The sequence below is a fragment of the Panthera uncia genome, assembly GCF_023721935.1.
Source record: "Panthera uncia isolate 11264 chromosome C1 unlocalized genomic scaffold, Puncia_PCG_1.0 HiC_scaffold_3, whole genome shotgun sequence".
Taxonomy (NCBI): Eukaryota; Metazoa; Chordata; class Mammalia; order Carnivora; family Felidae; genus Panthera; species Panthera uncia.
The window spans coordinates 96,222,110-96,236,027 of NW_026057584.1; positions in this window are offsets into that span (position 1 = coordinate 96,222,110).

Consider the following 13,918-nt stretch of genomic DNA (forward strand, 5'->3'; position numbering starts at 1 on the left):
GGAAATATTGGAGAGATATACAAAGGCTATCTGGAAATATTGGAGAGATATACAGTGACAAGGGAATTGAGGTACCCATAGAACGAGACTCTGGTGAGATAGAAACTGAGGATCTTTGCAAGGGCCACACTCATTGGGCCATCCGGGAAGATAAATTTTATACATGAGTCATTTTTCCCACTGTGCACCTGTCAGTGAAGGGACTCTTGACCACTTGAGCATTGAGACAGAGTTTCTCTCTCAAACTCAACCAGGGTGCTGTCCCCTGAGGGATGCTTTCTCCCTGCCTCACCAACAAAAGCCTGACTTGCAACTTGGGCATGTCCTCTGCCCTATACTCACCTTCCCAATCAAATGGACCCCCACCACCTGCCCTCTAACCACAATCTTATTAAGCACCTCCTCCTAAACTGACCCCATTCAAACCTCACCAGTAATCTCAGTGGGTTTTGACCCCTATAGAATCAGCCTCAAGCATGTTCCACCACTGCTCTGGTGGGTTCTTGTTACTTTGAGCAAACAGGGCCTTTTTTTGAAAAGAACATATTTTTAGGAGTTGACTGAAAATCATTAAATTAATGACAAGCTTTAAAGGGGTTTGAATTAGGAGAATCGAAAGTGGGAGAACATGAACTAAAATTGTTAAACTTACTTATTGAAAACAAATGGCATGCAAAGTACTGGACCTGATATTATGGTGATTCTGAGAATGAGAGGTAGGGGTCCTCTTTGCCCTATCAGGGAAATAAAACATAAGAAATTAACAACACAAATCATACATAATAATATGGCAAAACAAGAGATGTTACAAGAGAGGGCATGACTGATTACCAGATGGATGGTAAGGATACTAACGTCCAGACAAGTTCTAGAAAAATCATGTCACTGTATGCTTTAGGAGGAGAAAAATGTTGATCTGTGTTTTAAAGTATAGGCAGTGTTAAGGGCTGAATTATGTCCCCCATCTCCCAAATTCATATGTTAAAGTGCTAACCCCCAGTACTTCAGAATATGAAGATAGGGTCTTTTAAAAAGTAATTTTCAAATGAGGTCATTAAGGTGGGCCATAATCCAATATAACCATTGTCCCTATTAAAAAAAGGAAATTAGGACACAGACACACAGAGGGGGGACCATGTGAGGACACAGAGAGAAGGAGGACATCTACAAGCCAAGGAGAGGCCTCAGAGGAAACCAATCTTGATCTTGAACTTCAACCTCTGGAATGATGAGAAAATAAATTTCTGTTGTTCAAGCCGCCCAGTCATGGTACTTTGTTATAGCAGTCCTAGAAAATTAACACAGGCAGTATTTGGTATGACTTGCCCTTTGAATGCAGGGGAATTAACTGATTCTATAAAAGAAAAAGGAGATAAAGGGGCCATAGAAGAGGCTAGATAAAAAAACAAGATCAATTTAGGGAAATGGTGGAGATAAAATTAAGTGAATAAGAAAAGGTGGACAGTGATTGCCAAGATGAACCTTTGCTAGGGAAAGAGTAGCAAGATGACTCACTCCAGCGGAGATACCTCTGTTTCGAGTCCATGGAGGAGAACACTTCATGAGCTCAAGGACAAGAGGCATGAAGAAGTGGGAGGAAAGGGGTTCCAGGAAAATCCATGGAGGTGAAGCCCAAAGGAGATGAGAAGCACCGTGGAGGGTGCCTAAGCTATTGCGGAGAGAAGAATAGAGGAAGGAGAAGTAATGTGAGTCCTGGGATTAAAGGATGTAAACAATTAAGAATCTAAGGAAGTAAAAGGATTTCAAGTAAGCCTAGAGAAGTTAAAAATAAACCATATAGATATGGGCTAAGCATTATATAAACCAGAAACAGGTCATTGAGATTGTGTTAGATCACTCAAATTTAGAGTTATGGTTTATAGAGATTAGAAAGGAAAGAAATAAGGAATAGTTTTAAAACAGCAAACAAAGTAATACAGGAAGAAAAACTGGGTCTGGGCATCTATTTTTTTAAATCCTTGACTGGATCCTCTGGGCCAAAAATTTCCCCATTTTACACCACATTGGAAACCAACCTAAATAATAAAATAACTGGGAATGGAAGGAAGAAGCTACATCACTTTTGGGCTATGTTGAATAGATTAGATATGATTTACTCAACATATAGCTTATGGACAAGGGAGCCACCACACAGCCCCTTGGAGGAACCACAAAGCCTGTGGCTCCTCCTGAGAAGGTAGGTGTCCCATACCACATGAACTATCCTACCCCTGCCTAACCGTTCAACACCCCGTCCTCCCACCTCAACATCAGCCCCCAGACAATTTTTAGATGTGTCTAAGGCCTCTGAGATGGTTTGGCATAGACCTTCTGTGCAAATAGGAATATCATCAGGTCAAGCTGACACGAGCTCTGCAAAATTTGACACGAAACTGACATACTGTGAATAAGTTGAAGCTTTGCATTATTAGAAAAGGTGAGCAAGCAGTTATGAACAAGCAGAAGCCATAGTAAGCTGAAATCAAAGGCATTCACAGAAGAGTTGAGAAATTGGTGAGTAGAAATAGAAAGGGAGCAGAGCAGATGGAGGGCTGCTGAGTCACAGCAATTATGGAATCCCTGAAGTCGCCAAGATGAGTCAGGTCAGTGACTCTTCCCTGGAAGCCTCTGGTGCCTGAATGACTGCCAATGTCCATGAGGCCTAAACCCATAGCTTTCCCCTGAATTCCCAGGAGGTTCTTCAAGCCCTTATTTCTCACAATACCCCTGCTTCTATCACCCAAATGAACCATTGTTTTTTGTCGTGTCAGGATATTGACAACCATCTCAAAAAATACTGGCTAACATTTATTTATTTATTTATTAAAAAAAATTTTTTTAAAGATTACCTTTTTTTTTTTTTTAACATTTATTTATTTTTGAGACAGAGAGAGACAGAGCATGAACAGGGGAGGGTTAGAGAGAGGGAGACACAGAATCGGAAGCAGGCTCCAGGCTCCGAGCTGTCAGCACAGAGCCCAACGCGGGGCTCGAACCCACGGACCGTGAGATCATGACCTGAGCCGAAGTCGGCCGCTCAACCGACTGAGCCACCCAGGCGTCCCAACATTTATTTTTTTTAAGTTTATTTATTTTGAGAGAGAGAGAGAGAGAGAGAGAGAGAATCCCAAGCAGGCCCTGCACTGTCAGCACAGAGCCCAACATGGGGTTCAAACTCATGAACTGTGCAATCATGACCTGAGTCAAAATCAAGAGTCAGAGGCTGAACTGACTGAGCCATGTAGGTGCCCTTTGGCTAACATTTATTTAACATGTATCATGTAACAAGCATTGGCTGTTAACTTTATATGTTCTAGCTTATTTAATTTTCTCAACAATCTATGAAGCACTATTATTATTCTCACCAATTTATATATGGAGAAACTTAATTTAGAGAGGTTACCTCACTTGCCCAAGATCACACTGTGTTTTTGAGGCAAAGCTCGTTCTGAATCCAGACCTGTACAATTTCAGAACCCAAACATAACTATACTTAATTCCTGTCAAGTAACTCTTTCCTTATTCCTTTAGGGTCATTTTGGGAGTAGAGAGTGGGAGTCAACTACTCCAAGTCATAAAATTTTAAATGTAGTGATCAAAACTAATAGAGAAAGGACTCATCATGAATATTATGTGCTATAAAATAAAATAGTCATGCATCTTGCTGAAATGTCATAAAAGAGAAGTTCTGAAAAGTTCCCCCAAAGCAAGAAATGGTTAAGAGAAATCAATTACTAAGTTCAGATGCATAATATACGCTAGATATATAGTTTTATTTTAATAAATGTTTAAGGAAAGTGTATTTTTTTCCTAGTTCAATTATGACCTTGATTTCCTTAAACTAGTTTTCCTCACAAAGCTTTATGCTTCTGAACAATGGGTTCTCTACAAAGTGGTTTTTAGAAACCAAACTTGGATGTACAAGAGATACTACTTTGCATTAACAAAAGGGAAATGAAACCATAGAGTTTAAATTTTTTGTATGCAAGAAAAAGAGGCTGTGAAATATAAGACTAACTCTTTTAATAATACTGGAATAATAGCTAAGATTTATTTCTCAAAAATTGGGAACTCTAGCAGAAGTAAAAGGAGAATATATCTATTTGAAAATGAATAATAATGTTGAATATGTGTTAGCCCCATGAGGGCATAGATATTTTTGTTTCCTTCACTGCTGACTTTTCAGAAGCTACAATAGCTTCTGGCATATAGTAAGTGTCCAATAAAAACTTGTTAAATAAAATGAATAAATGATTCAAATTCAAGACACAGATTACTCTCTGAATTCTGTCTTTAAATGATACATGCATTGAACAAGTCATTTAGTATCTTTGATTGCTATGTTTATTTATTTACTTATGAGATATCTATCTATCTATCTATCTACCTATCTATCTATCTATCTATTTAAAAGACAGGGTGCCTGGGTGGCTCAGTCCATCAAACATCTGACTCTTAATTTTGTCTTGGGTCATGATCTCACAGTCATGAGTTTGAGCCCCACATCTGGCTCTGTGCAGCACAGATTCTCACTCTCTCCCTCTCTCTCTGCACCCCCCAAAATAAATAAATAAAATTTAAATGACATTGTAAGAAGATAGGATTTGTTCTACCAAATTTCAAAATTAACAGCATGCTAGTGGTTTAAGAATAGGCAATAAATCAGTGGAATAGACTAGAAAATGTCGAGACAGACTCGAGTGTGTGTGTTTATCTCAATTTAGTCCGTGTATACTGTGTGTATATACTTCATATTCCATAAAGGGGGAATACAAATTCAGTACATAAAGTAAATTGAATTGGTTTGGGACACCTGATCACTCTTTAGGACAACGAATTACATTCATTTTCTCTCATATCACATACTAAATTCCAGCTAGATTAAGGACCAGGATATTTTTTAATAAAAAATATTTTTTAATAAAAAAGAAAATTATAAAACTTCTAAAAAGAAAATTCACAGAAATGTTTTTTATAACCGTAAGGTGGGAAAATCATTTTTTAGAGTAATACTAAACCCATAACTATAAGGAAAACAGGGTAAATTGTGAACAATTTACATATTTTTTAAATGTTTTATTTATTTTTGAGACAGTGATGGAGAGAAAGAGAGAGAGACAGAGAGAGAGAGAGAGAGAGAGAGAGAGAGAGAAGTGGGGGAGGGGCAGAGAGAGAGTGAGACACAGAATCTGAAGCAGGCTTCAAGCTCTGAGCTCTTAGGCTGGAACTCACGGACCGTGAGATCATGACCTGAGCCAAAATCAGATGCTTAACTGACTGAGCCACCTGGGAGCCCCCATATTTTATAATTTATATTTAAAACTACCATAAACAAAGTTGTGAGATGAATGGCAATCTAGAAAATCATATTTTTAAAATAGAAAATAAAGAATCCTTAGCCACGATGCACAGAGTGAGTGCTACAAATCCACAGGGAGTATAAATAATATATAACACGGTAGGAGAACAAGAAAAGGGAATAAGCAGGAAATTCAGAGAAGAAATTACACAAATGGCTAATGTACATTGGAAAATCTAATGGTAAACATATAAGTGGCCAATAAACATGAAAATTCACGAAACATTAGTATAAGTTGGTATAACCTTTGAAGGCCATCTTGGCAATGCCACAGTGGAATTGACATAAGCAAACATGAAGGTGTAGAGGAAGAGAGTGCTGGCTTTGGAGTTAGACAGAACTAGGTCTGATACTTGCCTCTGCTGTTTACCGACTGTATGACCTTGAGCAAATTGCTTAACTGATCTGAGTCAGAGTCTGCATTGCAAAGAAGAGGGTAACAGTGCCTCCTCGGTTTGAGGGAGTATTGAGAAAATGCATGTACAGAGCGTCGCACATGGAGGGGGCCCAGGGAATATCAGCTTCTCCTCCTCTTTCTCTCCTTGTTGTCCTTTTCCTCCAGATTGCCTGCCAGCTTTGATTGGACTGAGGAATGATTCAAGGCAGGAAAGTCCAGCTTTTCTTTCACAAAGTCACAGTGTGTTTAAAGCATTTTTATGTATTTCAAGGAGAGCTCTCAAGAAAAGCAGGAAAAAGTGTTTTAGTGAGTGAAGAAAACAAAGCAGAAAAAAACAAATTACAAGAAAAGATTTGGCAGCATCAAGGTGATGAAAAGAAAAAAAAAGTCAAACAAGAATGAGAGTAATACCAAATCCCAAACCAAAAAGAAAACAGATTAAAATGCAAATAATGAGGGGTGCCTGGGTGACTCAGTTGGTTAAACGTCTGACTATTGATTTTGGCTCAGGTCATGATCTCAGCCCTGTTGGGCTCTGTGCTTAAGATTCTCTCTCTCTCTCTCTCTCTCTCTCTCTCTCTCTCTCTCTGTGTTCCTCCCCTGCTCCTGAGTGTGCGCACTCTCTCTCTCTCTCTCTCAAATAAATAAATAAATAAATAATAAAACGCAAATAATTATGCACATACGAGAACATGAGAAAATAAAAAGCACTGTGGAATTAGGAGAAAGAGACACATGATGATGATGCTGCACACTGAAGCTAATGATGTTACTTTGAAATATTTCTGAAATTATGAAGGCGACATCACATTACTAAAGCCTTTAGAGAAGGAAAAGATAGAAAAACACTCCCCAAATATAACATAAGAATTATCGTTTTTGTTTATTCTCTGCTAGTACTTCTTCATAGGCATATTTTTTTATTGTTAAGATATATTTCATGTCCCATAAAATCTACTCCTGTAAAGTGCGTAATTCAGTCCTTTTAGTATATTCACAAAGATGTGAACCATCACCACTGCAAACATCGCCACCCTTTAAGTCTGAAATATTTTCATCACCCACCCTCCTGAAAAGCCCATTAGCGGTTACTCTCTATCTTAATGCCTCCAGCCTTGGGCTCTGCTTTCTACCTCTTCATGTTTGTCGTCTGTCCTAGGCATGTTTTGAGCCAGTTGAATGGGAGGAACCTTGCTTGTTTCACTTAATAATCTATCAGAAACAAGTTTTCCATAAATGGATAAATAGTTTTTAAATTTTTATATAGAAAAGCCATTTCTAAAATGTTTGCAGAGGGTAAAAATTAAAAGAGAGAAAAGAAACAGAGAAAGAAAAACAAAGGATCATTTTAGGATACCAATCAAAGGGTGAAGATGTAAAGATGTAAATAATTTATTAGCAAGAAGAAGTGAAAACCAACTTGACCAAATGACTGAAGGGAGGGACGTTTTCTTGGGTTTGATGGTCTGTCTGTCTTTCAAGTCCAAGCAGTACGTGTGCACCTTTACAAAAAATCAATGGTGTTGACGAGCTCATTGCAAAAGATCAGATGACTTTGCTCCCACATCCCAGCTCTACCCACCCCTTTGCTTTCCACCCAAACTCTAGACCTACACTTGAGAAGCAACCAAGTTTAACTTTTTAACAGATTTCTTAATTTTTCTGAGTGCTTACTTCCCTATCTCTCAGTAATACAGTCAAATTGTCACTTCTTCATTTACCAGACAGACTCTATCTGTGGATTTCCTTCCCATTCAGACAGATGAGTGCTTAGTGCACTTACACTCTCCCCCCTCTCAGTATGAATGTCTCATTATTTTTAATTCCTCTAGTGTAATTGTATATAATGCACTTACTTTACTTCCTCTTTGTACCTTTCTTAACATACTTACCTTTGTTTCCTGTTCCATTAACTATAATCTACATCTCTCAACTCTCTATTTTGTATGGATCCTCTACCCTTCCAAAATTCTCTCACTGGTATTTTCTGTAACATGTCAATAAAGAAATTTAAATGACCAGCACAATGGAATAAAAAGTTTAATAATGACACTGTTTTGTGAAATAGTCCATGCACACAGGCAATGATAGACTAACAGAGGAACACACCTGTAGATACAGAGAATATAGATCTACTGCTCAGCTTCATCAGATCTTAATATTGTAATATAGTTTCTTCCTCCTTTAAAAAAAGAAAGCATTACCAATCCATCGAGGGCCCCTACACTAATGACAGACCCTGTTTTCTCTTCTACCTCAGTGTTTATCATTATATCAAAATCTCTCTCACCAACTCAATGTTTATCATTCTAACACTTTGACATCCATATATATATATATATATATATATATATATATATAGTACACACACAGATTATATATTAACAATGACATTTGTAAAAGTAACATGGAAGCTATTGGGAATTGGGGAGCACTAATAATTCTAAATTCTCAGATTTTTGATAAAATCTTACTGATAAGCAAGCGAAATTTCCAGGAGCATGACTCACAAGGCACAAAGTTTACCATAAAAGGTTAGAAATTAATAGTTTGCTGGCTTGAGAGGGATTATGGGATACACCAAAGGAGAGAATCAGGAATGTGATTTTTAATTTCACACCAATGCAGGTTTAAGATTGGGCCATCCATGTGACAAATGAAGAACTGAAATTGAGAGGACATTCTCTAGCAGAGTCTCCTCACGGCACACACAGGGTGGGTGGCAAGGGAGTATTGGGGAACATGACTAAAGGCTGATTTTGATGGTGCTTAACAGTGCAGGTCACACTTCAGAGAAATTAAATTTAAGGAAAGGACAGGTATCTGTCCCCATGGGGTACTGACCCCATTTTCAGCTTATGAAAGAAATCATCCTATATAGATAGAATGTGTAACAGATGAAGCATACCATCTAACATTTAAAATGAATGAGCACATACCAGGGGAGCAAAAGCAACAGTCACAAAAGAAAGTACAAAGTTAAAAGAATGGGAGTCAAAGGAAAAACTCAATAGCATAAAGGACATTCATTTTTCTTTACTACTAAATAGACTTACATTTTTTATAAGGGATTTTTATAAAGCCACCCATAATTCCCATATTACTGTATAGAAATCTTCTCTTTCTTCACATTGCTTATCAATTTTATTACCCCCCTCTACACACACATACACACACACACACACACACACGCACACACACACACAGTATGTATATAATATTTACTTGGTTTTAATCATAGTATAATATATATTTCAGTATGCTATTAAAATTTCATGTTTACATTAACACAATTTTAGTTATTAGACTTACTCTTCTTTTTTAACATTTATTTATTTATTTATTTTTAAGTAGGCTATAGACTCAATGTGGGGCTTGAACTCATGACACTGAGAGTCGCATGGTCCACTGACTAAGCCATCCATGTGCCCCAACTTACTCTTCCTTTTTTTAAAATTTTTTAATGTTTATTTATTTTTGAGAGAGAGAGAGAGAGCATGAGTAGGGGAAAGGCAGAGAGAGACACACACAGAGTCTGAAGCAGGCTCCAGCCTCTGAGTTGTCAGCACAAAGCGCCATGCAGAGGTCGAACCCACAAACTGTGAGATCATGACCTGAGCCAAAGTCGGATGCTTAATTGAGCCACCCAGGTGCCCTAGCCACTTACTCTAATGTCAGCATCTAGTACCTATTATTTCCAGTTGCCTTTTATAAAAATACTCCTATAAGCACAGCAGGTATTGTCAGCATAAACAGGGGAGGAGATACTATGAAAAATTAGGAAATGAACTTTTTAAAAAGACAACAGGTAAATGTGGGACAGTTAGAAGTTAGCGTCAGAATCCAGTTGATTCAGCAGAATTGGGTCCCTGCTTCTTGGACGTTACATGTGTATGTTTTAGCATGTATGCAGTTCTGCTCAGGGGGATTTTTAATTTTTTAATTTGAAGACATTGGTACATGCAGAAAACAACACAGATGATATAAAAATACAATGTATCCAGAATGAATCAATGTTCATCATATTTTTTTAATAAAGGGATATTCCTGAAAAGTTGAAGTCTTCTTTGGACCCTCTGCATTCACATGGGCAGCCTCTTAATGACTCCAAGGGACAATAAGGCAACTCAGTCCCAAAGCAGTTCACATAAATGGTGATAAAGGAATAAGGGGTGGGTATGCTCTTTCTCACATGATTGCACTAATACCCTATGTTTGTGTAATGCATTAGAGTTTGCAAAGTGCTTTTGTGGCCTACAGAGTAGGGGGGTGTGAGGTAAGCTTCAAGCAAGGTTGCCCCACTCCCCAAGAGTGGGTATGGAATGATGAAGTAGCAGCCGCTAGGGAGGGTGCTTCCTGAACTGCACAGAAAGTAGAGTCTTTGGTCCAGTTAAGGAATATTTATGAGGTTACACTACTTTAAAGCTCTCTTCCTAGTAAAACGTGAACAGGATAAATCCCTTCACCCTAGATCAGTGTAACTCAAGAGCTCAAGGAGGAATAGCTTTTGATAGGGTGATACTGAGAGCTGCAGCAAATAGACTATTAACAGAAGACACTCTTAAGAGCTATCAAGAGAGCAGTACAGGACATAGGGCTTCTCCTTACAACCAAGACAGCAGCACTTTCCAAAGTGCACACCTATGTGGAAGTTGCAGAATCGTGTGGAGTTGTGAAAGCAGGAACAGGGGCTGTATGTCAAGACCACAATACTGAGCCTCTCCAGGTATTTCTTGTTTCTTGTTTGTTTGTTTTGTTTTGTGATACACACACACACACACACATACACACACGAATCTGGAGCAGGCTCCAGGCTGTCAGCACAGAGCCTGACTCGGGCCTTGAACCCACAGACCATAGGATCATGACCTGAGCCAAGGTCGGATGCTCAACCGACTGAGCCACCCAGGTGCCCCTCCAGGTGTTTCCTTTAAGGCATCCTGAGACATATTGATGAGTTACAGGCTGTATGATGCTGATGACAAACATGGTGAGGAAATACACAGGGCAGAAAATAAAGATGCAAATTTTAGAAAAAAAAAAAAGAAAGTTTTGGGGGGATTAATGTCAGTAGGGGTATATATACATATACATGCATATTGATTCCAATTTCAACTTATTTAGAAGAAATCACCATTAACATCTACAAGGGAGAAGCATAGCTTCAGGCATATTTAAATATGTTTCACATATGCTAGAGAAATAGAAGCAAGAGTCATACAAGAAAGCACAATATTTCTAATATATACGTACAAACACACATATACATACACAAACATGCACATACACATACTGCACACACAAACACATATATACATTTGTAAAATACAAATTTATGGATAAATTGAAAAGATCATTAAGAACAAATTATAAGGATTAGGACAGACCAGAAATGTCAATGAACTCTGTAATTTATTTCATTTTCGGGGCACCCGGGTGGCTCAGTTGTTTAAGCGCCTGACTCTTGATTTCGGCTCAGGTCATGACCTCACGGTTCTTGAGCTGGAGCTCCTAATGGGGCTTGGGATTCTCGGTCTCTCTCTCTCTCTGCCCCTCCCCCACTCACTCTCTATCTCTCTCTCTCAAAAATAGATAAACATTTAAAAAAATATTTATTTCGTTTTCACAAAAATAACTGCTAGCTAGAACCAACATGGAGATCCTAATTAGTATCAGTATTACCCCTTGTATGAGGGCTCTGCTCCTCCCTCTTCCTCTCCCCACCAGCACAGTTGATTACCCTCCTCTATGACCCCAGAACACTTTCACCTTGAGTCTTTTCTAGCATCAGTCGCAATCATGATGTGTCGTACCATGTGCTTCATTGGTCCTTCCCTACCAGGCTTTGAAGTCCTTAGGATAAGGACGGAGTTCCACTCATCTTACTATCTCCGGCAGCTAATGCAGTATTTGGCCGCTCTAACATACTCAGGGTATCCTCATGGAAACCGAGATACTGTCTGTCTCAGAGATCAGTTGTCTTGCTGAAGCAACTTCTTCCTACCTTCCAGTCCAGTTCTCCCAGCTTTGATCTTGCCTTTTTGCAGAGAATCCACATCTGTTCTCTTATGTTCACAGGGGCTTTCTTTTACTTTCTTGCATAGAGGAACAAAGGCCATGTCTTTCTCACAAAGGCTGACACTAATTTTTCTTATGTGCTGTTTAAGAAAAAATAAGACTATTAGAGACCTAAGGGTAAGTGCTGAAGTGGCAAAGCAGGGAAACTGACCTAGACCTACACAGAGGCAGAGGTCTAGGAGCCCTTCATGGATGAGATTTAGGAAAGGAGAAAGGGGGTAAATCCTTCAAAGCCTAAACACTTAAACAGTTTCTGTCCCATATTAATAAAGTAAAATGTCTGAGCGATGTTTGCCTGGTGAGATCTGCATTTGTTGTTGTGTAACTCCAGGGCTAATCACGATGGTCTTCTTTGAAATCATGGTATGCATTTGGGCTATTTTGGGATTATGGTATGCAGGTGCCTCATGACCTGCCTGAGGGGGATTATGTCATCCAGCTGGGTGTCAGTAGATGCCCTGGTTTCCACAAGCATGGTGGGCTGGTCAGAGTTCAGCAGTGCACATAATTACCCTAGAGTTTGATGGTAGAGTTTCCACCTCTACTTCTGTGAAGAAAATCACACCCCAGCCCTTGTCACATAAACTGTATGTGACTTCGCTCTTTAACAGTCCTATGAGGTAAGGGAAAGGAGTGAATATTCATTCAATGTCTGCTGTGTGGCAGGGACTATACTGCACTTAGAAACTTTACAAATGATATCCACCACTTTATGGAGGATGCCATATAGCTACTGGATGGTAAATCCAGGGATCAAAGCCAGGTCTAAACTGGCCTTAAAACTTTGGTTGATAGCCACTGAGACCCTTTGATGACTTCAAAAGGCCACAGTGGCTCTCACAGTACCAATGAACGCCTGGCAGTTGGCTATGATATTAGGGGGGCAGCTATATCCCCCTGTGAACTTTTTCTAGGTTTTCTAGATTTTGTGTGACTTTGCCAAGTGTAAGACTAGAAATTTGGAATGTCAACAGAACTGACCCCCAGCATAAAAAGCTCTCTAGTCAGAAGGAAAGAAAAAGGAAAACCTAAGTGAAAACAATGAGAGGTTGAGGATTTATGGTATAAGAAACTAATGAATTAACCAGGTCTCATGTTCTATTGGTTCTGATAGTGGAAAAGCAACATGTAAAAACATATGACATAGGGGAGCCTGGGTGGCTCAGTCAGTTAAGCGTCCAACTTGGGCTCAGGTCATGATATCATGGTTCTTGAGTTTGAGCCCTGCATCGGGCTCTCCAGTGTCAGTGCAGAGCCTGCTTTGGATCCTCAGCCTCCCACCCTCCACCCCTCCCCTACTCTCTCTCTTATAAAAACAAAAACAAAAAACAAAAAACCATGATATAGAAAATATTCATGATAGAATTTACTGAAATTCAAATGAAGTAAGTCATCTGAACGTGCTTTGAAAGCATAAAGGATGGCCACAATTGTAAGAAGTCATTTGTGCAAGAAGAAACCTTCAAGAGAAACTTGAAACATTGGTATGTTTGCCTCTCCTTCAAAACTAGAGCAGTTTTAACAGTTGCTCCTTGGTGAAGAAACAACTCATGTTTCTTCCCTCAGTTTGGCAGGTAGAGAACAAAATTAGCCTTCAGGAGAAGCTCTCTGGGACTGTAGAAGGCTCCATAACTCTACTGTGGACTGTGGCCAGGAAGGTTGGTTAGCACATTTTAAACTATTTTTAGACAAATACATAGCAAGTGTGATAAAGTTGTATAATCTAAATTAAACATTAATGGCATGCCTAGGGACTTTGTACAGTGAAATATTTTTACTTAAATCAATTTTTATTTTATCCCTTGTAAATATTCAATCTTCTTCCGTTTCAGTTCTTAACACCTGTCAAACCCTCCCCCACCACTTCTCATTCTTTTCCTCTCCAACTGTAACATCTCCCGTTGTATTTAAGAGATTTTTTTTTTTTTACTGTTCCTTCCCTGATTCTTCAAGAAGTCTGATCAAATACTTTTCCTATGAGTCTGAGGGCACATTGTGCCTTCTCCCTTCTATTCTACCCTTCTCCTAGTTTCCTTATTCCTATCCCTACCTCCTTAGAACTCCAAGTTCCCACTACAATTTCA